The sequence below is a fragment of the Falco cherrug genome, chromosome Z (genome assembly GCF_023634085.1).
Source record: "Falco cherrug isolate bFalChe1 chromosome Z, bFalChe1.pri, whole genome shotgun sequence".
Taxonomy (NCBI): domain Eukaryota; kingdom Metazoa; phylum Chordata; class Aves; order Falconiformes; family Falconidae; genus Falco; species Falco cherrug.
The window spans coordinates 16,462,624-16,488,134 of NC_073720.1; the positions used below are offsets into that span (position 1 = coordinate 16,462,624).

General features: G+C 43.1%; 1 protein-coding gene across 1 annotated transcript in view; it reads left to right on the top strand.

Moving 5' to 3' along the window:
* Positions 1–1,987: 1,987 nt before the first annotated feature.
* The window catches only part of NIM1K (NIM1 serine/threonine protein kinase), a 31,906-nt gene continuing 8,382 nt past the window's right edge, over positions 1,988–25,511 (top strand). Inside the window, exons 1-2 of the mRNA XM_055698695.1 lie at positions 1,988–2,041; positions 25,128–25,511. The gene's annotated coding sequence lies outside the window, so the exon portion shown is untranslated. The remainder of the gene's footprint in view (positions 2,042–25,127) is intronic.

A 25,511-nucleotide genomic window follows, 5' to 3' on the forward strand; every position in this document is an offset into this window, starting at 1 on the left:
CCAAATGTCTGAAGCCCAAGTTGCTCCCACCAGTGGAGTCCCTTATGCCTCATTACTGCACAGCTGATACTGGAGGAGGGAAGGTTGACTGGGGGCTGCTCTCTGGAACAGCCACATTGTCATCCTCTTTCTGCCCCAAACGTCTGTATAGACACACAGACCTCTCTGTATTACCTACGCACCATTGGAGGAGATCTTGCCTCTAAATACATACATACTGTTGGTCCCAGAGCCCTGTATTATACGTGTACTGGCCTGTAGCTTGCAATGGGGCAGCATGCAAGTTGTCTAGGCAGTAGGAAGTGGAAAAGCTGGAATGAACAAAAACCCGTAAGATGTGTTCGGATACAAAATAAAATTGGGCATCAAATATTGAGACTGAGGTTAGAGGCAGACTTGTAGATTTATATGTGATATTCCTGAGAGGCCACAAGCTGTTTCTGAAGAAAAAGCAGAGAGGGGAAAAGGAGCTGCTCAATAGTTTGAGAGATGCCATGTCATTGAGGCAGTGTAAGAAAGGACTAGCTGCTTTTTTTTGAAAGGCAGTCTTCCCGAGCCAAGGCATGTTTCATCTGCAGGCTTACAAGGATGAATGAAATTGGATGTTTTTTCTGTGTGAAATGGTCACTGAAGGAGTATTGTGTACTTCTGCTTTGCTTCACCTGACTGTAGTGCAACTTTTAATTAGCTAACAGTGTAGCATATGGTACTCTTTTACACAAATTCTGTAACTATTATTTCCTGTGAGAAAACATTTTTAATAGATGTTTAACTTGGTTGCTTATTGTTAAAGGTTGAAGTATCTTTTCTACAGGGATTATCATGAAAATGTTATGTGTTGTTAGATTTTGTTGTTGTTGTTGTTCAGCTGTAGTGTTTTCTGCTAGCAAGTAATTTTAAAATGAAAGCAACCCATTTATAACAAAAATACAAATAATCTGTAGCTTGTCAAACAACTGCCAGCTCAGGCAGGTACAGCAGAAGCTGGAGCCCTTTCCTGATTAACCAGTTCAGACCTAGTGCAGCTTCAGCCGTGGCGGGACTCAACTTTGAGTGTGCCTAAGATTCGTGTCCTCGTCGTGGTGTTGTGCAGGTGTGAGAGATGCTCCCACAGCCCCCTGGTACCTGCTGCCTGCCGGGTTTTTCTGCTACCTGGAGCCTTGACATCTGCAGCTGCCTCTGCTGGGGCTTGTCTTTCCCGTTCCTTTACGTGAGGGCTGGCGGCCTTTTGGGGGAATAACTGGTACCGCTAAAAGCCCTGAATTCAGCCAGGAGGGAGGTGCAGCCTGTAGCTCCTGGGGTGCAGGTTTCAAGCGTGGGGGACAGGAGGACCCGAAGGGTGTCAGTGGGGTGCGGGGTGCTGTGCCTGCCGGCCGGGCCGGCTGCCGCGCCGCCGCCGGAGCTGTCCAAGGTTTGGCGGGAAAGGGGGCGGTGGTGCCTCAGCACGGGCTGCCCTCTCCCTCCGCGGGGCTGCCCGCTCCCTCCGCGGGGCTGCCCTCACTCAACACGGGCTGACCGCTCCCTCCGCGGGGCTGCCCTCTCCCTCCGCGGGGCTGCCCTCCCTCAGCACGGGCTGCCCGCTCCCTTCACGGGGCTGCCATCCCCAAGCACGGGCTGCCCTCCCCCTTAGCGGGGCTGCCATCCCTCAACACGGGCTGCCCTCACCCTCTGCCGGGCTGCCATCCCCGTCAGCGGGGCTGCCCTCTCCCTCCGCGGGGCTGCCCTCCCTCACCACGGGCCGCCCTCACCCTCAGTGCGGCTGCCGTCCCCCTCAGCCGGGCGGCCGGCAGCCGCGCAAGGCCCCGCGCCTCTCCCCAGCACGGGCGAGGGGCGCGGTGCGGCCGGGAGCCCGTCTCTGCCGCGGGAGGGGGGGAGGCGGGCAAATGGCGGGCCGCCTGGCAGGAGCAAATGGCGGGCGGCGGGTGGGGGCCGCGGCGGAGCTGAGGCCCGCGAGCCGGGGCTGGTCCGCTGGGCGGCGGGAAGGGGCGGCGAGGGCCTGCGGAGCTGGGGCCGGACGCGGCGGGAGGGAGCCGGCTTTCAGGTACGGGCTCTTCCAGCGCGGCCGGGTGCGGCAGCCTGTGCCGGGGAGCTCGCCCAGCTTTCGTTCCTGGGCCTCCCTGCGCCTAACGGGGCTCGGCGGGGGCACCCCCCGGGTGAACCAGCCTCCCCTCGAGCCTCTGGTTTTGCTGCTGGAGGAGGCTTAATCCTTTCAGTAACAGCTTGCCGCTGCTGTTTGTATGTTGATTTGCCTAGAGGAAGAATACCGGCTAAAGGGAATTATCTTTCTCGATAACGCTACTGGTGTAACATCCCACATTTTTCAGATTTCTGACCTTTCTTCGAAACACCTAACTCAAGCAGGGCGCTGGCGGCGGGAACTGGGCGCATGCAGAGGCGGCCCTGGGTGCCCACGCGGTGGGTTTTAATTGTTATTAAGTGCAGGTTGTTTGAGAGGCACGTGCAACCCCCTCTCCTTATGCTAGGACTTCATGGGAGCCTAAAGCCAAAACACATTCTGAAGCCACAAAATACCCCAGTCCAACGGAAATGCTGAACATACAAAATATATGGCTAATTCCATGGAAGGAGTCAGGACGTGCTTTGGTGCTTTCTGGGTTGGGGTATTATTCTTTAGATAGTGTAATCTGTTCATATGGCTTTAGAGTGGCTGGCACAGTTACTGTCACGTGTAACAGTGGGTGTCACAAGAAATTTGTGGTTTCAGGACTCTCCTTTAAGGGTGTCGACTGACATTTTGACTGACTCACACCAAATGGATCTGTTGACCTCATGGGCGCACGTGTGTTATAGTGAGTTTAGATTGTCCTCCACCAGAGTTCAGGAGGAAAACTGAAAACAGGCACTCATTTTCAGGAAGAGAAGGATGTTTGTGCATGTGTGTCTAAAAACATGAATTTAAAAAGTATCCTTTTATACATATATAGTATTTTTTCTTGCACTGGGTAGTTTCTTTTTAAATATTTTCTCAGATCTAAACCAGTTCTAGGGCCTGAGTGATCCCATGTCTGTAAATGAGCGCATTGGTTGAATTTACTTTTCCTATCCACTTAAATATTGTCATCCATCTTCTAGTGCCTTTAATTCAACTGGTGCTTCTTTCCTAAATAGTAGCTTACCCCACAAATAGATGCAAGGACCTCAGGATTTTAGTAGTCCTAGGCAGTTGGTCTCTTTGGGAATTAGGAACTAAAGATGCCTTAATATGCCCGGTTTATTATTCTTACAGTTACTTGTTTGGGTTCTTTTGAGAGTGTTTCAAATATTGCAGCTTCTGGGGTATTTAAAAAAATGTTGTCCAGCTGTGGGGTCCTTAGCTTTGTTGTATGAAAATACTCAAAAATATTTTGTAAACTAACACAGGGACTGCACTATTGCAAATACAAATAACTCATTATCATACATTCTAATCTGGTGATTATGTTTTCAAGGCAATTAAGGTGCACTGGAAGAGAATTGGTTGCTCATATTATAGCCCTGTTACAATAAACTGATCAATTAACCCTTTGCTAAAAAGGATTTTTCTTTGGGTCCTTGTACGTCATGGGAGGATTTTCTGGACTTCACCACTGCGGAAATGAGATGCTTTTTGGAGCAGAGCTGTTGCAAGTTCCTGCTCCATAAGATACGGAGTGCTGACCCAAGCAGATACAGCAACATGGCAGCTGTAACACTTCACCTGGGGGAAGCACGAGTGACATAGATAGGTTATAAGATAAATGTTCAAAAGGTGCTCTTTGGGGGGGGGGGATTTGGGGGTTTTGCTCTTTTATTTTTGGAAGTAAAGTTACACTGGAGTGGGGAACATAAAAAATGAAAGCACATGAATTTGAACCATACTGACAAGTGATAGGATTAGCCCCTTACAGGTGGAACTAACCCAACTTTTGCATGGTCAGTCTTGGCCTCTGGTGTTATTCTGAAGCCTTAGAATTTGGGAGTGTTTGCTTCTCTTCCTGATTTTTACTATGAGGCAGAGAATAAAGTTCAACCTTTGAAACTCTCAGCTAACACTGAGAAAATCTCCAGCATGACTGTTCGACTGTTCTGTGTGTTTGGATAAAAGCAGTCCTTCATGCGTAGACAGCTCTCTTTTAGGACACTTGACAAATACTGATTAGCTCAGCCTCTGGCTGTTCCTATGAAGTAAGTGAATGGCTTTTTTCTTCTTCCTTTTTTTTCTTTTTCATTTTCTATATGTTATTATGATTACACAGAGTAAATAAGTCTGCAAGCAGCCAGTAGTGGAACTGAAAACACTGTCCAGCCTCCTGACTTTCTTTCTTGAAGCATAAAACCAAAGACTGTTCTCGTTATTGCAAGGAAAACAAGTTATTGAGAAAGGTAACAGCAGAATAGACAACAGCATGTCTCTTGCTTGAGAGGGCTCTGCCTAATGTGGAAAGCATGGGGTAATAGTCACTTTATTATGTTTAGAAAATAAATACATATTTGCCCACTCAGTACCCTGGAAAAATAATTGGAAAACACTAATATTTTCTAAGAAATTATGCATTTCAGACAACATCCAAGGATATTCCATTCCTTCCAGCATTCATTTACAAGCTGAGCCTTTCTTTCCTCCTGGTTCTGAATTGATACTTTAAGATGCAGAGGAAGTCAAGAAATTATACCAATCTAGATACCTGCAGTGAAACCACTGTATGTATGTCTGTGCTAGTGATAAGTCTTGTTAATGCTGCATAGAGACAGATCTGCTGAGAGGATTAGTGGGATACATTTTCTGCTGGTTGTCATGACAACCATAAATCCATGCAGCTGGCAGCTTAATCCAGTTTGCAAATTAGATCATCAATATTGAGCTGCTATATAACAGCTGGTTTAAATGCTCTCCATTTCCTTCTTTTAAAATAGTGCCCAGAGTCCAACTGATGCATTTCCAATCCTCTAGGAAAGACACTGTGTTAAGCAATGGAGCAATTTGTTGCTGTAATAGCAGTGCATGACTTGGCTTATTGTCCCAAGCCCTGCATTTTTCAGGTGTTTGTAGTAAGTCATTGTTCTCAGCCTAAATTATTATGTCATTTCTGTTTTAGAGATTGTATCACAAGTTTAAGGACTCTTCAGGTCCTCATTAAGATAATCTGGTTATTGCACTGTACAACAATGAGTGCTGATACTGTCATGACTTTTAAAACTTTTGTTGCAAAATGAGAAAATCATTAATCTCAAAGGACTTTCCAAAATGCGAAAAACATCAGTATTCCCTGCAAGGCAATTGGAGCTTGCTTGAAAATTCATCTGGCACTAAACAGTTCAGGAGAACTACTCCTTGTTTGAATTGATCCTCAGTGGAGGATCAATAATTGATCCCTCTTTTATTATTTTGCAATTACTATGTTATTATTTCCATGGTACTTCCTATAGTTTGCTGAGTTGTACTTATGAACTTCAGTGTTTGTGAAAGCTTTCATGAAGTCAAGGTAGCCAGGTCCAGTTCACGTGTGCAAGGCGGCCTCTTTGTGATGCTGCATTTGTGTAAAATGACAGGCCTCTCCTCCACAATAGGCTCATATATAATGCTGTTTTCTGTACAGCACAGCTGAAAGAACGAACTTTTCTGAGTCCTGGAGGAAGTGACCATACTGGCGATTGTCTTCTCTGTCCTGCTAGGCCACTGTGAATTGAGTTAATTCTGGGCTGAGAGGGAGAGCATGAAACTGCTCTAATAGTTACAGAGGGAGAGTCCACCAGCACTTCTCATTTTTGGTTCCATTTTTATACACAACAGAGTTATGTAAGTTGTTTTTTCTTACTGGTTGCAGGTTCTAGAGAATCCTTATTTAGAAACTTGGTTTTTCAGAGGTCAAGTTGGAGTCTCTGTCCACTCATGTCTTGTCCGATATTCAGAAAGTACAAAACCTACACTGTAGAATTGAGCCTGGGGCTCTGCTCATAAATAAAGTTCCACTTCTCTGGCCAAGCATGGCATAATTGCATCAGAGGAGAACTAATTCCTTACCAGCATCAATAAATGAAACACCTAAAATGAGTAGTCAGTGTATAAATCCAGGTGGGTCGTTTTCATTAGCATTTAATAAGTCTTGGTTTTATAAATACAGTGAAACAAATGGAGCAGGAATGAACATTATGAAACAGTTTATATGCTTGCTGCCCCAGCCTGGTGATAAAGCTTGCAAGTCCTCTCTCTTTCCCCGCTCCACCAACTTCCCTGGGGTGTCATGCCACACTGTGTAATGGTGGCCTTGGGCTGCTCTCCCTGAGGCTCCCGAGGATGCCTCTAGGCGGCCTTTTCCACTGTGTTTGCCCACACAATGTTTGCTTCAGCCACAAAGCATACAGACATCACTGATCTCATACCCATGTTAATTTTATTAATTCATTAACAATTCATTTTTATTAAGTGTAAATTATTTTAATATTTTTATTTTCTTGACCTTAAGCATAAGAAAACATTCTTGATGAAGTACTTGATTTAGATCTGTAGAATGCAAAAAACTTTCAACTGTCAGCCATTAATATCACGTTTTCATCTGTAACTTGATCTTGCTGCTGATTTTTTGTCCTTATAGATTATACATTTATTATTCAAAAAATGTACAAATTTTTTTTCAAAAAAAAGAGAGGTTGCCTATCATTTTGCTCCCAACTCTCCTACACCATATGGTGGAACAGTCTCACAGTTTTACAGCCTCACTCCTGAGCTGGGGGTTGTGCCTGGAATGAGGGTCAGTCTCTGGATGCCCCTGTAGACCCATCACCTCAGTAGCTGCACGGCTCCATGAGGCCATGGGTCACCACGTGCAGCAGCCAGGCCTGTGTTTGCTCTCGCAGCACCAGTATTCAAGTCTAGGGTATGATTTAGCTCTATAGTTTCTATTTTGTAAATAAAAAACTGTAAGGTTATTTTCTCTGTGTCAGTGTTGTTTCCTTTTGGGTGCTGGTAGGCACTAAGATGCCACAGCCCAAAGGCCTGATTTTGTAATTACTGGTTTGCTTCATTGTAACATATTTGGACATATCTATCCTTCAGACAACTATTTATCACCCTGTTAAATTAGTTCTTCTCTTGGAGCACAGTATGTATCAATGATTTATTTCTTTATTATATTTTTAAGGTGTTGGTATTCTTTACATACTTGTGTTTGCATATATGTTTTTCTCCTATATAGTTTACATTTGACATTTGGAAATACCCTGAGATGTGTGCTACTGTAAGTGATTGCTCCTATCCTACCTTAAATTGCAGAGGGAAGTAGAGGGTGGGAAGCAATGAAATTTTGTAATCTTTTTTCTTAAATTCTGGTTTCTACATTTACAATTAGGGTTTTCTTTCTAAGAATGGGGTGGAAGGAGAAAACAGTTCTCGGACAATTGTTTTAATTCTCTGTAGCTCTGATGTGAATTTCTAACGTGTCTTGCTGGAGAGTAGTTTTGGGAGTGAAAGAGAAAATAGTGTTTAAAAGGTTCTAATGGCCTGGAAGGTGTAAATATTAATTTGTGCACACAATGTCAGCTGCTCTTTCATATTTTCCATTTCAGTAGGTTCTCATTGGTGTTACCTTCATAAGACCATCGTTATGAAGAGCATGAAGCGCAAGATTGTAGCTGCTGATAATGTGTGCAGGTTGTCTGGGTAAAGAGCTAAAACTTCAGAGCAAATGGTATATGCTGTGCTTGCTTCTTGTTTAGGCCTCTACTGTACAACTCTATCCCCTCCTGAAAAGCACAGCATTAGGATAAGCCAGGCAGTAAATCCCTTGAGCGTTAGTACTTACTCTCAGCAGTTGCACGAGGCTGTTTGAGCTACCAAAGTGCATGCCACAAGGGCACAGGGATTTGCGTTTTCCAGGAGTCATCACTCACTCCTTAGTGTCGTGCTTTCTACTCTTGTGAAGAGCTGCCTGGAAAGGCTGTAAGGCATTTACCAACAACTTACCCCTTGTCTCATGGTCCATAGCTTGTTATACGTATGGGTACGTTGCACTGCTACACCACTGCACTGAAAACAAGCATTGCAGATCTTTGTGGGTATGTATTGCATCTTTCTGCTTGGAAGGAACTAAATTCAGTGTAGGCTTCCTTTATTTGTGCTGATGCAGCAACAGGAGAGGGCAGCTGCACTTTCCTCTTTAAGGACTCATATTTCACAGAACCGCATTTCTACAGGTGTCGTCTAGAGGCTGGGGGTACACATGGAGGGCTCCCCTAAGGCTTAGGACATTCATGACATCTTGAAAAACTTTCAGATTCTAGCAGGACCTGAATTTTAAAAAACATCAAAGGAGAGCATTTCAAAAGTAGCGCTAACGCAAAGTGTCAGCTCTTCTGCAGCATATCAAAGACAGATTTTTATCTTAATTTGAAGTGTAATCAGCTCCATTTGGTGGAGATTTCTTTTGACAGCAGTTCTCTTGTAATTAACATTGACAGCGTCTTGCATCAGTAATGAAGATTTTAAAAATTATTTTATTTCAAAGCCTTTTTGCTTATTCTTCCTTGGGGTTTTTTTGTGTTTGAGGTTTTTTTTTTTTAATTCCTTGTGGTTTCTTGTGTTCTAGACCCCTTTTAACTGCTTGATCCCACTTGAAACAGCTGGTATCTTGCTAAGCAGAAAAAAAGATACAGGTTTCCTTTCAGAATCAAAAGTGCTGGAGTATCAGTAAGAGCTGGGTTTGGCCTTTTTCCCAGATGTGGATTATGTCATCCTCTTTGCTGCTCTTTGTCTCTGGTGACCCAGGATTTGACAACCTCCTGAGGAGGTGTTTGCCAGAAAAATGAAAGTTTGAAGTTAAAGACACACTTAGAAACTAGCTTTACCTTTCACAGGAAAGTGTAGTCATCAAGCAAAATACACTGAATATATATGGGAATATAGACTGGAGTTCCCAAAACTTCTGTACTCAATACTCAGAACAAATGCATTTTAACTGAAGCGTAATTCTTGCTAAACATCACATTACTTCATTTGGGTATCTTGCATAGAGCTATTCCCACAAGCCTGATGCTGAGAAACTATTTTTTTTACTTTTCTTCACATGAAGGGGTGATAAGTCTGGTGTATAAATTTCATATATAAATTACTGTACAGCTTTGCATCACAGTCAATGAATTGTTCTCCCTCTCTGTCCCTTTGGAAACTTGCTTTAATGCTGCTTATGGTTTTCAAGGCATGCCTGTACAATAGTTGAGCAGTGACAGCATTCTGTGTGGTGAAAGGCTGCATCTGAAAACCTTCATGGTTTAGGACCGGGAGTCAGATACACCACCAAGTCTGAGTAGGTGCTCCAGTCATGAGGCTATTTTGTGGTAGCCCTTCTGACCTAAGTTCTGTTGGTTTTGTTTGTTCTGTTTGAAAACATATGAAAGTTGGTTTAGTCCAGATGTAGAATAATTTCAGGTTCTTTAAAGAAACTGAATTGTCTTTGCCTGCTCTACATAACCGACATCAGAGGCATTTACAAAAAAAGAAACTGCCTTGGTGTATTGGGTCTGGCTGAGCCCCACAGCAGACCCCCCAGTGCCGTGCTTGCACTGGTAGCCAGAAAGGCGGTGATAACACACCGCTGTTTTGGCTGCTGCTGAGCAGCGCTGGCACAGCACCCAGCTGCCTGCCCGACCTCCCCCTGCCCCTCTCACCAGTAGGCTGGGGGTGGGCAAGGTCTTGGGAGGGGACACAGCCAGGACAGCTGCCCCAAAGTGACCAAAGGGATATTCCGTCCCATATGGCATCTGCTCAGATATAAAAGCCAAGAGAAAGAAGGAGGAGGTGGGTGTATTTGTTATTTACAACATTTGTTTTCCAAAGCAAACTGCTACATGTACCGAAGCCCTGCTTCTCATGAAGTGGACAAACGTTGCCTGCTTGATGGGAAGTAGAAAATGACATATTCTGCTGTTGCTTCGTTGAACTGCTTTTATCTTGATGCACAAGTGTTTTTTCCATCATACTTTCTCCCTGCCCTGCTCTGCTGAAGAGGGGAGCAATAGAACAGCTTGGTGGGCACCTGGCATCCAGCCAAGGTCAATCCACCACACTTGGAATGTTGACTCTTATGCTATTCATAGGGAAAAGATATTGGTATCAATGGCACTTAAAAGTATAGCCAGTGCATCACTAGCTGACAATGTAGCTTCCTTAACATATGTGATGTGGCAGAATATTTTTCCTTCAGAGAAAAGCCTGTCTTGGCAGTTTCCTGATTTTCTTCTTCGTTATTTTTCCTCTGTTCAGTCTGACCTGAGAACTTCTTATTAATTAAAGCATTGGTATGGCTGGATGAGTACATTAAATGATTTTGTATGTGCTGCCCACAGTGACAGCAATATTTAGTTGGAAAGTGCTGCAGCTGTTTGGCTCTACAACACCTGGGAGTGAATGGGAGAAGCTGTTTCCATTTGACCTCCACTCCATGCTTTGCTCTCTTCAGGCAAGTGAGGAACAAGCACTGACAGTTTGTCAGGAGTGAAAAGCCAGTGATAGCAGCGGTGGGTGCTTCAATAGTGGTCAGAGCTGACAAGGGAAAAGGGATTCCAGCAACCCCCGGTTCTCTAGCAATTAGTGGTTTTCCTTGGATATTGCACATGTGAGTCTGTGGTGGCTACCCGCCTAATTATGTGTCTGTGTGATAGGTGTATTGTAAGATTTAGTTGAATTTGGAATCAGGATGTGAAATGGAAATGTTGAATTCAGGGCTCTAGTAGAGGGGAAAAAAGTTGAACATTTGAGGTTACACACTTGCATCTGACACCACTTTTATTTCACTGCTTCTGTTGAAGGAGTAGATGTTTCTCTGACATGTGTGTCCACACAATGAGAAAGGCTTTCTTCTGATTTGATGTCACAGTTCAGGTCACCTTAGAGACGAGTGTAATTATCTGCAAATGTGAGGAGGAATGCATAGAAAAGTTTAAAGTCAGAGCTAGTTTTGGAGAATGCATTCAGTAAATGTGTCTGGGCTTTGAAGTCTTGCAGGTTCAACAATGACCTTGAGGTTGTGGCTGGTGGGTAGTCTACACAAAATGGTGCCGAAGAAGAGTCTGAGATGACAATTAGTTGCAATACACCTCCACAGAAATTTTATCTTTCAGAAGTGCTTTGTGAAGACTCCATAAATTTGGCAGCTTTAACAGTGAGAGTTCACTTTTGGTTTTAGTCTCCACTAGTTCTCCTAACAGTAAATACAACATGGTGTATGTAAAGGATTTCAATGCTGTGAAAAGGTACTGTCTGCCAAGGCCTTCTGAATTTTAAAGCTGATTCGGACTCTGATTCTGTTTGTATTTGTAGGCAAGTTTTACATCTACTACCATAATTTTCATATGTCTAAGACATTCTGCTAATAGAGAGATTGACAGATGTGTTTCAGTAGAGGAGGAATAAGGAGACACTCAAAAGATGTCTGTGTTTTATCTGAATTTTGGACCGCAAACAGTAGGTCATCTGGTGAAACCATTTAAGGAAGGATGAAAAAATGCCTCTATTCACATTATTTTTTTTCTCTTCCTTGAATTAGTATGTAAGAAATTAGACTTTAAAAATCTAAGTTACTCTAAGATAATAATTGAAAGAAAACTTTTCTAGAACTGGAATTCTCATGTGGGCTGCAGGAAGAGAACTCAGCTTCATCGGGCCGTATTAAAAGTCCCAGTATAAATGTTTTTAATCTGCTTCAGTAATGTTACAGAACTTTTCAAAGTGCAAAATTCTATCTTAAATTTAGTGTTGTGATACAATGAGTTCATAATTAGCAAATGTATTGCTAAGACTCCTTTACATGGTGAGAAACTCCATGTTGGTAAAAAAATAGAGAAGTTGAACAGATTCAGTCTTCATCAGAAATGAGACTCCATTGTTTGCATCTCAGCCGTCAGGCTAGTAGTCTGGTTCCTCCAGCAATCTTCCAAGTTCATTTCCCACAGTTTATGAAACTTTGTGGTCATCTGTGTGTGTGTGTCTTAAGCATACACTAACAACTCACTAAAGCTGTTTGGCTTAACCTGTTTGCTTCTCCAAAGTAACCTATACATACAAACAGTAATTTTGTGCATTTTTTTTATTAGAATGAGAAAATAAGGAAGACAACTTAAAGGAGTGTCAGGATTATCGTCATCAGGGTAGTAAACAGGAACTGTGACGTTGCCTAGAGTGAGCAGTAAGTCACAAACAAGAAGAAAGCACAGCATGGAAGGAGAGGTTGTCTTTTTGCTTTGCTTTTGATTTAACAATCTGCACAACTGGTGTATATGTTCAATTCTGTATCATGTCTGTGAAAAATTCTGGAGTTCTATATGGAGAGTGTAGCGAGTGCAAGATACAGGTTTGATGCTGGCTTTGTGGTGTGAGCAGGCTTTCAGAATAATGGTTCTCTGTTTTTTATGTTCAGTACTACCATGATCACTGTGGTAAATGACTATATCTTTGCCTTTTAAGTGGTTTGTGCTACCCCCAGGTTTACAAATGAGAAACAAAAATGGATGAAGTTCTTTCTTCTAGTAAACAGTGACGAGAAACTGTTCATTCATGCCAGCCGTATGATTTAGAGGTTATGAGAATAAACTCTTTCCATTCCTGTTGAGCTCTGCATGTTGTCACCAGATTAAGTGGTGTGATTATCTGGGTTTAAGTGCTAGATTTATGAAGAGGATGCAAGAGACGCATTTTCTTTCTTTTTCTCTCTCACCTACTGCTGTGGCACTGAGAAATGCTGCTGCCATAGAGAGACAGGGGAGTAAATATTGTTGATGGAGGTTCAGTCGGAGACCAAGCTTTGGAGGAGCTGGAAGAATCTTTACATTAGAGGCTGAAAAGCTTAGTGCCAGTAAAGCAGGCAGTTCTAGCTCAAGGCAGTGTTGACTCTGTTCACATGTGGTACATCCTCAGTCAAAATTAAAGACGGTGTCCTGTCTACTCTGAGCTGCTTGCTGGAGAATTGCTTCCAATACGTCTCTTTAGGAGCTGATCGTGAGTCTGCTTCCTGAGAGGTTTTGGACTCTTAGTGGAACATGGTTTCTAGACTGAAGGTATAAGGGATCAAACAAGTCAAAGTCCCTGCTTGGCTGTAAATATAGCTATCTGTTACTGCACATACTGCAACTCTTTGTATGTCTTCGTTTCCAGACCTGCTCTCTGCTATCACTCTGTGGTGCTAAAATGACATAATGTAATTTGTAAACTGCTGTGAAGCATAAAAGGTTTTGGTCTTGAGTTTACAGTTCTTCACCATGCATTATTACAATAATCAGGATGGTGGAAGGATGCCCTTTTCAAGAAAAGAGTTGCCATCATGTCTCTGAGCTCAGGGGTGATGCATCCATCATGTGGAAACTTGGCCTTTTACTGCCAGAGGCTCTGGCCATGCCCAGGCTGCCATCCTGTCCAGCACCTGGCCAAGCCAGAGTTTGTCCTGAGAAAATGTGACCTTCTGGATTGTCAGCTGCACTTCATTCAGATTTATGGGCAATGTTAAGCATTTCTTGTCTCATTTCATCTTGCTGACCTTGTGGTGTTCGTTTGCTGAATTTGGAAAATCTGTATGGGTGGTTCTGTATCTCTTGTTCCTATTTTCCTCTATTTGCAAAAGCTATTCTAGAAACCTTAGCAGGTCTTATAACTTTATATTTTTAAATGTGCAGCCATTTGAACAGCACACTCTGTGTGTTGCCTTTATTATTATACAAAAGTATTAGTATGGTTACAAAATCAGCTCTTTTTTGTCAGAATGTTTTCCTGCTGGCATATAATTTCATGTGCATACCACTTAAACAGCAGTTTCATTCTTAAGTATCTTGACAAAACCCCCTCCCAATAGATTCTCTAATTTAATTATAACGATAAGTGGGAAAAAATCTTTCTCAAGCAATTATCACCATTAAAGTAGTGCAAACTATTATAATATTCTTACTCTCTAAATTTTATTTCTTTTTTCATTCTTTTTCTTAAAACACTAATTTTGACCTAGTTCCACTGATTGATTTCCTGTTGTTTCTCTTCCACTTCACACAGTAAAATGAAACTTGAGAGCTTTTTTCCCCATCACTGAGTTCTGCTGCACTCCGGCAGCTGTCTTTTCTTCTGTTGATAGAAGGCTGTTAGAAAGGGGTTGAGCATTAAGGAAATCCAGGATAGATTAGTCAGTGAATGAAATGCTAGAAGCATTATATTGTCATTATTTAAAAATAGATTGCTATTTCAGAACTTTAGTCTAATAGGAATGGCTTATAGACTTCTGGGTGTCTGTATTCTCAGATACATTTCTGGATTCTAATCTGAAATTCTCTTGCAGATTTCATCAAGGAGGAAATTGAGGGAAGGTGAGAAACTGGAGTATCTTACAGAGTTTAGCATAAACATGGGATTTTGGATCATGGGATGTGAATGGTGGTTCTGAGAGATGCCACATAACTGTCTGCACCAGGGGGAGCAAATGTTTGCTGGGAATATTATGGTTTAAAGATGTCCTAAAATAACTTAATGCTCTACTTTTGCATATCTTGGCTTTTTGCTCTATTAGTGAACCTACACTTCCTGAAATCACAGAAGGGAATTTGTATCTGTGTAATACTGTAGAGTTGGTTTATTCTTAATTTCCATTTTTGCAGGTTTGTCAAAATCTAGTCCCCAGTCTTGAGCACTGAATGTGTTACTTCGTTAAAATGTTAATGAGTATCATCTGTCTTAGCTTTTGACATGTTTTGCAGTCTTCTGTGTGGTAAATTTTACAAACTTTTGTACAGAGGCTCAAATGCCACATAATACGTATTTAGCAGTTCCAAAAATCTTTGGAACAACAGTTCCTTTTCCAGTGGATTTAATTAGAAAAATTAAATGGAAAGAACAGTGACTGGTTTCCTAATGCTGCTGGATACTCAGATTTGCGTTATTCTTTCTAATGGAGTGCAGTTTATGTAAGTCTTCAGTTTGACAAAAATAATAGTACTAATTGTACATGGTCCAGGACACATACTCAATGAATCTCAATAAGATTAGTGAAATTATATGCTAGCCAGATTTACTAGCATTAACATTTATTCAGGTCAGGAAAACTTTTGCTGTTCAAGTGTGAAAACAAGGATGTTTTTAGGCATTTGGGATGTGGCAACTTTTTAGCATCACCCTGGCTTTCAGTGGATCATAAACAAGCTGGGTATTGATTGAACCTCTGAGGTGTTCCTCTTCTGCACTTTCTCAGCCAGAGGAGTATTGTTCTGTGCCTGCCCTCAAACCCTGGCTCCTTTACTGATCCTTGCAACAGGACAAGCCACTTGCCTAAATGTGTTGGGTTACAGGCTCTTCAACACACACTACTGTATTGGAAATTTGGTTTGAGAGACAATATTACGAACTTTTCAGGGCTCCAAACCCAGACAAGCTGAAGAGAAAAAAAAGGTTTATTTTAGTGAGATGAATGTCAAAGCATTTAGCTGCAATACTGAAGCCAAAGTTGTGAAAGAAGAGTAAAACTAGAGTTGTGCTTCACCTTGTTTGGGTTAGTATCCCTCGCTTAGGATCATTAATATGCACCAGAGCAGCTGAAGATGAGAGAACAGTTCAATTTGCAGTAGGCGGTCTTGAATGTTGCTTTCTGCCATTATATTGTTTTTCTAGATCCTATTTTTAAAAATACCAGTCCTAATTTCACTTCTATTCTCACTCCAGTGAAAGGGAGGGGGTCTCTAATGGGCAGCATTTCTTTGATATGCAGAGGTACACAAGCAAAGGGGGCAGAGGGCCTGCATGGATAAGCAAGGAGCTTGTACCTAAACTCAAACAGAAGAAGGAATTTTACAGAATGTGGAAAAAGGGACAGGCCATTTGGGAGGAATATAGGAACACTGTCAGAGCATGCAGGGAGGCAATGAGGAAGGCTAACGTCTGGTTGGAATTAAACCTGGCAAGGGATGTCAAGGACAATAGAAAGCGCTTCTTCAAGTACCTCAGTAAGAAGATGACTAAGGAAAATGTGTGGCTGCTGCTGAATGAGGTGGATGCCCTGGTGGAGTTACAGAATGCCTTCTTTGCTTCAGTCTTTACTGCCAAGGCCAGCACTCACAATTCCCAGACCCTGGAGGCAAGAGAGGAGGTCTGGAGAAAGGAAGACTTTCCCCTGGTCAAGGAGGATCAGGTTAGGGATCACTTAAACAAACCTGACACACACAAATCCATGGGCCCCATTGGGATGCACCCCTGAGTGCTGAGGGAGCTGGCAGGTGTTATTGCCAAGCCACTCTTCATCATCTTTGAAAGGTCATGGAGAACAGGAGAGATGCCTGAGGACTGGAGGAAAGCCAATGTCACTCCAGTCTTCAAAAAGGGCAACAAGTAGGAGCCAGGAAACAAGGCAGTCAGACTTACCTCCATCCCTGGAAAGGTGATGAAACAACTCATCCTGGAGGTCATCTCTAAGTATGTGGAGCAAAAAGGTTACCAGGAGTAGTCAATATGGATTCACCAAGGGGAAGCCATGCCTGACCAACCTGACAGCCTTCTGTGATGGAATGACCAGCTGGGTAGACAAGGGGAGAGCAGTGGATGTTGTCTACCTTGACCTCAGCAAGGCTTTTGACACTGTCTCCCACAACATCCTCATAGGTAAGCTCAGGCAGTGTGGGTTGGATGAGTGGATGGTGATGGGGACTGAGAACTGGCTGAATGGCAGAGCTCGGAGGATCGTGATCAGCGGCAAAGGCTGCGCTGCCATTCAGTGAGACCTGGACAGGCTGGAGAGTTGGGCAGAGAGGAACCTGATGGAGTTCAGTAAAGGCAGGTGTGAGGTCCTGCCCCTGGTGAGGAACAACCCCACACACCAGCACAGGCTGGGGCTGACCTGCTGGAAGGCAGCTCTGCGGGGAAGGACCTGGGACTGCTGGTGGGCAGCAAGTTGCCCATGAGCCAGCAGTGTGCCCTGGTGGCCAAGGGAGCCAGTGGGATCCTGGGGGGCATTAGGAGGAACATGGTCAGCAGGTCAGGCAAGGTAAGCCTCCCCTCTACTCAGCCCTGATGAGGCTGATTTGGAGTGCTGTGTCCAGTTCTGGGCTCCCCAGTTCAAGAGAGGCAGGGAACTACTGGAGAGGGTCCAGCAAAGGGCTGTGAAGATGATGAGGGGACAGAAGCATGTCCCTTCTGAGGAAAGGCTGGGAGAGCTGGGCCTGTTTAGCCTGCAGAAGGAATGAGATGGGATCTGATCAATGCATACAGGTATCTTAAGGGCGAGCGTCAGGAGAATGGGGCCAGGCCCCTTTCAGTAGAGCCCAGTGACAGGACAAGGGGCAATGGGCACAAACTGCAACCCAGGAAGTTCCACCTGAATCTGAGGAGGAATTTTACTTTGGGGGTGGCAGAGCACTGGAACAGGCTGCCCAGAGAGGCTGTGGAGTCTCTATCTCTGGAGATACTCAAAACCCGCCTGGATGCGATCCTGTGCAGTGTGCTGTAGATGAACCTGCTTTAGCAGGGGCTTGGACTAGATGATCTCCCAAGGTCCCTTCCAGTGCTGGCCATTTGGTGATTCTGTGATTAGTAACTTATAGCCTGCAGGATGCCAAATAAGATCAGACCACTTCCTGCTAAGCTTCTTGCCGAGTCTTGAAGACTTACTGTGCATTAAGCAGTTTCCAGAGGTTAGTTGACGCTTCAGTGATTCTGGTGAGCTTCTGCATATTCTCCTGCATGGCTCTGTGCCTGCAAAGGTTGGGGAGGGCTTAAGGATGGCAGACGTGGTGCAGAGGTTTGTCAGTACATGGTGTCCAAATACAGTTTCAGAGGCAGGAGCTGGTGTGAGGAGTGAGTGGTCATCATGGTGAGAGGACCACACTGGTCTGAGAAGGTGGCATGCTCATATATTGCTGCAGAAATGTGGCTGGGACTGGTTCCCATTTCAGTGTTATTTTCTGATAGGTTCTAGAGATTTCCAGTCTAATTGTCAATTAGATAAAAAGCACAAATATGTGTCTTGCTTTCTAGTTGGGTTTTTTTTTTTCTTTAAATGTTCTAAAAGTTCTCAGTACTGCAGTCACTTTGAGCCATTTAAAATTGGCAAGGACTGTTGCAACGACACTTTCAAGGTATTTTTTTCAGCATTTGTAAAACCAAGCAGACAGTCTTTATGGTGTTGCTCTGTTTCTCTGTGGCTCCTACCACTTTTATGTGGGTATTGTATGTCTACATCTACACCTTCTTTTAGTCAGGCTTAGTAATACAATTACTGTAATGCAGTGTTTTATTAATGTTGATTCAGGATAAATCTCAAGTGTCTCAGACATTACTCTGAAAAACTGGAAATGCCAGGCAGTATAAAGTACATTTCAAAGTGCAATGCAGGATTTGTATCTTTCCAAATACCTCCCTGGAAAATAATAGCAACTGCTTATCTTCTGCCCAGTTCCATTTAAAATTTGCCTTATGAATAGTTAAGCTTTTACTACATAGTACTTTTGAGGAGTGCATATAATATTGATGCAACTAAATTTGATTACCTTGTAAAAGGTAACCAGAGTTATTTCTATTTGCTACAGCCCATCTAATAAGTGGGGAAGAGTGAAAGAAAACTGTGATAGACGTTATAAACCAGAACATTTTCTTTTTCCTTTTTCACTTGTATGGAAACACGTTAGGTTTCTCTTTCCTGCAAATAACAGCAGGGTGATTTCTAAATATACAGTCACTTTCTTGAAATAAGTAAAGACTGATTTCCTCAGTGATTTCAGTGGGACTCAAAGTACTGCCTACATCTTAATTCTTGTACTATAGCTTGATTTTTCCAGAGAATTTATTTTATTTTTGCTGAAAGCCTATGAATCAAATTCATTTTTTAGTGAAGTAATTGAATTAGATATAAATTTTGTCCTGTTATTTAAAAGGCTAATAAAGACTTTGTTGCATCTCTGTTGCCTCAGAGTACATGTTTAATGGAAGCTAGTTTTACCTTGGAAGAACAATTCTGTGGCAAATTGACCAATATTTATTACACCTCATTAAGGAAATAAAAGAGATTGGCCAGGTTAAAATTTTGAGAGGGTGAATTTTATTTCAAAATACAGTCAGACTTCAAATTAATCCCTCCCATGTATTTCAAAGACCTGGAAAATCAATGAGTTCTGCTAATAAATTCTTCTTTTGTCTTTGCTTTTAATGTAAGTTTCTGTGTAATTCAAAGACTAATTAATTCTCTTTCTAGCTGTTTTTATCATGCAGATCTGCAAAAGGATGAAAAGGTTCCCCGCCCCCCCCCCCCCCCCATATTTTAGTTTCTACTTCACAGGTCTAATGTATTAGCTTAGTGTAGTTACTGTTACCTTGATTGTTGTGCATTTATTTTTTTTTCAATATACCCCATGCATCTGCAGACTGTGGATTTGATGTTAGACTACACCAGCTGGGCAGTACCCAACTTGGCATCAGCTCAGCTGGGACTGGGGGTTACATCTCAACACTGACAGGTCTGTGCAGCCTGTCTTCCTTGATGCTCTTGTCCAAGAGCTTATTCCAGCCTGTCAGCAGGTAACACTTGGGGAGGTGGAAAGGTGAGTCTGTGCTGTGCCCCAACACCAGTACCGCATGGACTGCCTGTCAGTAGCCCAACAGGACTTCTCTGAGCTGCTGCTGTGCTTATGCTGGCTGAGCCTGATGGTCCACCTGTTAGGTGATTTTCTGTGGGCCAGGTTGTAGCACTCCCTGGACACAGCCAGTGATGCCTATTAGAGATCATGGTGAGAGCTTTTAGGTGTGGGTCACTGATTAGGGTACACCTAGGAAAACCCCTCTATTTCTTCTCTCTGCTCCTGGTGAGACGGAAGCTGGGCTAAATGAACATGGGAGCTTGCTTGGATATATAATCTTCCACCATGGTGACCTGTGTGGAGTGGTGCTCTCCGTGCTTCTGCCTGTCTCTAGTCAGCAGCTGTGGGAGCTGGCTAGTCAGAGCTCAGGTTCCATCAAGGAAACATCTGTGTTTGTCTTTAGGAGTCTGTCCCAGAATGAGTGGGGGATCAACCCAAAAGATGAGGATTTCAGACTGCCTGGTGAGGTTGGGGGAGGACACTTGATCAAGCATCCACCTGTATTCTGCCTCAGTATGCAGGGCTCAGGCTTATTAAATTTCTGAATTTAGGTTACAACATTCACTGTCATCTCCTCTTAGTTACAATTGTGTTATAAGTTGTGGGCTAGAGCTAGTGTGTTCCATGGTGGAGATTTTTGGTTGGCTTTTTTTTCCCTTTTTACATCAGGATTTCTTATTTTCTTGGGTTGGCATCAGCATGTAGAATAGGCCTTTTGTTGCGAAGTAGTCAGTACAATACAACCATTTTTTACCTCCTCCTGCTTCCCCTCTTGGTTCTGTGGTGATCAGTGAGGTTTTGCATGGAAGCCATTGAAGGTGTTCGTGTTCTGTTTCACCAAGCAATGGGCAGCAGGAAAGAATAGAAAGCAGGAAAGCAGTGAGAGAGTACATGATCTTTCATATTCTTTTTTGTTAGCCTTCTCTTTCACTTTGTCATCTTGAAGGTAGTCTTGCATCTGTGGTCTAAGATGTGCACAGAGGACAGCAGAGTGCTTTGACTTGACTCTAGTTAGTGTGCTGACACAGCTTGCCAGAAGTGACTGGATTATCCCAGTGCCTGCACATTGTTGTGTGGCAGCACTGGGAGGTTTGTGGAAGAGGTGAAGGTGACATGCCCTCCAAGTGCTGTGTCAGACCCTCGGAAGATCTGCTATTACAGTGTGGCCCATATGTAGTCACTTACATGTTGGTACCATTGTGCCTTGTCACCATGTACAATGTGATAAATGAGGTGATAAAAGGAGTGAGTGCTTAACTCACTATAGCACCTGTTACAGTCATTTTCTTACAGTTTTGTGGTGTATCATCTTGTGTTTAACAGATAGGCTTTCATTTAACTGAAAATGCAAATAGAGCTTATGCATAGTCTGTTGTACATGGCCTATCTCCCATTTCATTGTCCTAAACAACAGTTATTTCCATCTGGCACAACACTGGTTGTACTTGCATGGCTATAAAAGTGTGTTCAGTGTTTTTTTATATTGCCTTGGCCAGGATTGCTGCGTATGTTAATATTCCATGTGTGGAAAAACAATGTGTCTTAGCAAGGATATTTATAAGGTCAAGAATTATGTTGATCACATCTGGTTTTCATCAAACAATAATTGGCAAACTGAATGCTATGCTAACTAACAGTAGTAATTCTGGGATGTACTGAAATGGGTGGCATGCGGGCCTGGGCAGAGAGAGCAACTTGTTTCTGGAACTCTCCACAGCCACTGTTCATATTTTCTCCTACCTGAGCTGGGAACATACAGGTCTGCGTTCAGCCTGTAACTGTGCTATATTGTGTGTTTGGAATCTTTTTTTTTCTAACAACCAATACAAAAGCTCAGGGGTGCGTATTTTATAGTCACTCCATTTTCTGGCATTCACAGAAATAACACTGAGAGTGCTTCTTACTCAAATCCAAAAAATGTGGTCAGGGCAAACCTTGAACAAACATCGCTTTCCTTTGGCCACCACAGCTGTGCACTGAATCAGTATTACTTGAGTAGAAGTACAGAAGTGGAGCTATTAATTTCCCTGTGTTGATGAACAGGGTGTGTGTCTGCACAGTAGATCTTTTGTGTCATATTCAGTCTGTGGTAAAGGTCTTGTGGACTCATCACCATGAGTTTTGCTGGGCTCTCATCTTTTATAAAAGATCAGTCTTCTAAACATAGGAATATGCTATGTTGTTGTTATTTCCTTGCAATAACCGAACTTTCAAAGCTATGGTTAAAAAAAAGTCAATGTTTTTCTTATGAACGACTTAAAAAAAATCCCTGCTGCTTCAAATTCTGTTCAGTTCCACAGTTGGCTCGTGGTGTGTATAATATACTAATCAGGAGACAAGCTGTTCTTCAAGGGGAGTCAAACAAATCAAGCTAATTCCCTACCCTAGGGAAATAACTCCAAAATCCTTGGGCTAGACAGCAGAGGGGCTGAAAAGGGAACTCTAGTGAATGTGTTGCAATACCCAATGGCATCCTCATAAACCCCCCAGTTACTCAGGATTTGAGTAGTAGGAGACCATCCAGTGTGACTTCCTTAATTTTCACTGGAAAAGGAACTGCAGAAGTTTAAGCACACAAAGCTGAATGTTATTTTGCCTCTCCGATAGACAGGCTTAATAAAAAAGACCAAATTGCAAAGCGCAGTGCTTGGAGGGAGCCCTGGTCTTGCTGTTTTTATGTTTCCATGTGCTCCATTCAAAGCTTCTTAAAACCAGGTCACTTTTACATACCTGCCAAGATGGGATTTTAGGAATCAAAGTCTGTATATCCAGTGATCTCTTCTTTTGGTTTGATCCTTTTTCCTTTCATTCTAAATTTCCTTAGAGCTAGGATCCAGGGTTTAAGCTGAGCCTGCATCTGAAGCCTGAGGGTATTTAGCACTTTGTAGAATAGGACCAGAATGTCAGTACCTGGAAATATTTGAAAACCAAGGTTAAACACGAGCAGGGCTGGCAGAGGTCTTAAGGACTGATACATCTATTCACTCTGTCTTATGTTGCTTGTTTAAGTGTTTTTTTCTTTTGCTTTTTTCTTTTTTTAAAGTAATAATTTGGTCAGATAAATTCTCCTAAAGTTTTTCAGGTCACCAGCCAGCCAGACTGGAGAAAAAAATATAATCATTGTATTTGGATGACTTCTGATTTCCTTGTTTCTCCTGTCTGTCTTAGAATTATTTTCCTTTGCAGTCGGTGCCCTTTTGTGTGATATCAGGGTGGATTGTACTGGTTTAGATTACAGGAAGGAATGCAGTCCATAAATAGATGGTATACATTCTGCTAACACCAAGATTACTGAAATAGCTCGTCTTAAAAGACAGGGGAAACCTAGCCAGTTAGCCAAGTGCCAGGAGATTGCAGGGTTGACGATTAGTGGGAAGCCTGAAAGGGAGATTAGTGGTAGGCTGTGCCCTAAAAAAGAGCATGTTGAGCCCCAGGAGAAATTTGGCAGGGACAAATTCTGGAAGAACCATGTGCTGATGTCTTAATGCAGTTTTGCCTTTCTCTTGACACCTCTGTCCCCACAAGGTCCTGGCATTCCCATGTGGTGTGTTTGTCTCTGTGATACTAAATGTTCACATAGACTGGGCTAGCTGCCTTCTCTGCCTTTGCCAAATGTATTCAGGAGGGGCTTGTATAGGTCTGTTTGAAGGAAATCCTTCTTACACAGTCAGCCCTTTCTGTACAGCCAGTTAACTGCAAAGGCTCTGATGATTTTTGAAGAAGATGGTCTTTAGCTGGGTGACTTCTAATGATGAATAGGCTGGCATTTGTAAAACAGCTATCCAGAGCATCCTGGCATGTTTGTTGGGGGCTTTTCCCCCCCACCATTAGTAGCAGTTTTGTGTTTCTGTTTCTGCTTCTGCAAAGAGCAGAATTGTCCATACCTGGCACTCTGGAGTGTCAGGCTATAGCCATAAGCTACACCTCTTCTTTAGTAAGGTGATGAGGATGTCTCTGCCCATCCAAAGATAATTAAGTAACAGTTTGTAACTGTTTGTAACTGTAACATCTGACATTGCTTATGGAGTTTTCCAGATTTTTCATAGGGACAACCTGAGCTCTGTAGTTTTCCTGAAGACCAAACAGCAGAATGGGAACAGAACTCAGCCTCTTTAATACCTGAACCACTGTGGTGCTGTACAGCAGACAAGTGGCTTCCAAAAGCCCTGCTCTGCCAGCATGCTGGCCTCCATTAAAACTGTGAAATACAGTTAATTTTCATATAACAAGCTTTTTGTTGCCTAAAACACCCTTAAAATTCTGACGTGAGACTGGTTAAAACAGAAAACAACTATGGGCCAGAATTTAGACAATCCTACAAGAAATCGTCCTTTCTCCAAATGGAGGAGAACAAATAGAGAATGTAAGGTTTGGATTTAGGTGAGGTTTTGGTTTGTTTGGGGAGGGGGTATCCTTCCACATAGATGTTTCTTCCCTGGTATCAAATGGAAAAGTTAGAGGGAATATTTGGTGCTAAGTGAGGCTGGTTTGATGGCAGAATAATGAAGACTTTGTTCAGTTGCCACCCTCCCCAGGATTTGGCCAACAGTTGTTGCACACATACAGTATTTGTCAGGAGTTTGACTCTATTTAAAGCCACAGAATAATGTATGAATATTTAATATTGTTTTATACTTCTGTCAACCATGAAAACTGTGTTTTTCTTCAAACGAGAGTAAACCAAAAAGAGTAACTAAGAGTTCAAAGGCATCCTGGAACAAGTACATTCTCCTTCCATTCCACTTATAAACTGTGTCAGCTGTAAGTCTGCAGTATGCACGGTAGGGAGCATCCCTGGCTCAGGGAAGTGACAGGGAAAAGTGACGGACCTTCCTGTACCCTGAGGATGAGGAGAAGCCAGGTTCTCTACCTCCCCTGGGCAGAGCTGTTGGCAGTGTGGCTGCAGTATGGAGAGGTGAAGTGACTTGCAGAATCACTCACATGCATCAGGACAAGGAGGAGCTTCCCAGAGGCTGGGTCTGTTGCCTCGGCCCCTCTGGAGAAGCAGCAATTCCCATTTAATGAAATCACCACCGGCTGCCTTTTCTTTGTGTATGCAGTGCCTTTGGCCTCTCATCCTCTTGCTTACACTGGATATTGGGGTTTAGAGGGCAGCCCCACCTGTCAGTGTCACATGCCCTCTTCTAGTGTGGCACCTTAGGTGACTGTCTACCTTCCCTAAGCTCCAGGCATTGAGTTACTTGTCTAATTCTCTTCCCCTCAGTGTGGCGAATCTGTGCAGGGTGGCAGTGAGATGCCTTCCGTTTGTCAGCTGGGCAGTGCTGAGAGCAGGGGAGGTGAGCACTGCAACCTTCGGCTTTCGTGCCCAGCTCACCACCCTCAGGCATGTGGCTGCATGATTAGCAGTTGCTGATCAACTCCTATTTTTCAAGGTTAAAGAAGGAAGGTAAAGAAAAAAATAGTCTACTGCTTTAAATGTGATTGCTTGTGTATTTAGAATGAAGACTTCTTCGTCTGTGTTGCCAGAGTTAAGTTGGTGAAATGGTATGTGGTGTGCTGTCATGCTGTTATGTAAATGTTTTAATGACTTTCTTCATCTGTCTGCTTAGGAACACCATACGTCTGGCAAAATTTTGAGAAGGCTCAAGGCGTTAAAGAAAGCTCATCTAAATAAAGGAGGGTTAATGTGACATTGCAGTTACTTAATCCTGTATTGTCCTGCCATGTGACTGGCAGGGATACTGAGGCACAGCATTTCTTTTGCCCGCTGCACAGAGTATGCTTTTCCTGTCATCTTCTGGGATCAGTTGCTTTGTTAAACATGCCCTGAGGAGGAAACAGAGCAGCAACAAACCTTTTACAGCAAGGCTTCAAGGCACAGTGACATTTCCAAGGCACAGTGACAAGCTCACAGGCTGAAGAATGAATCAAAGGCAAACCTTACGTTCGGCTCTTGGATTGGTACCAAAGTCAAGAAGGACTACCCTTTTAAG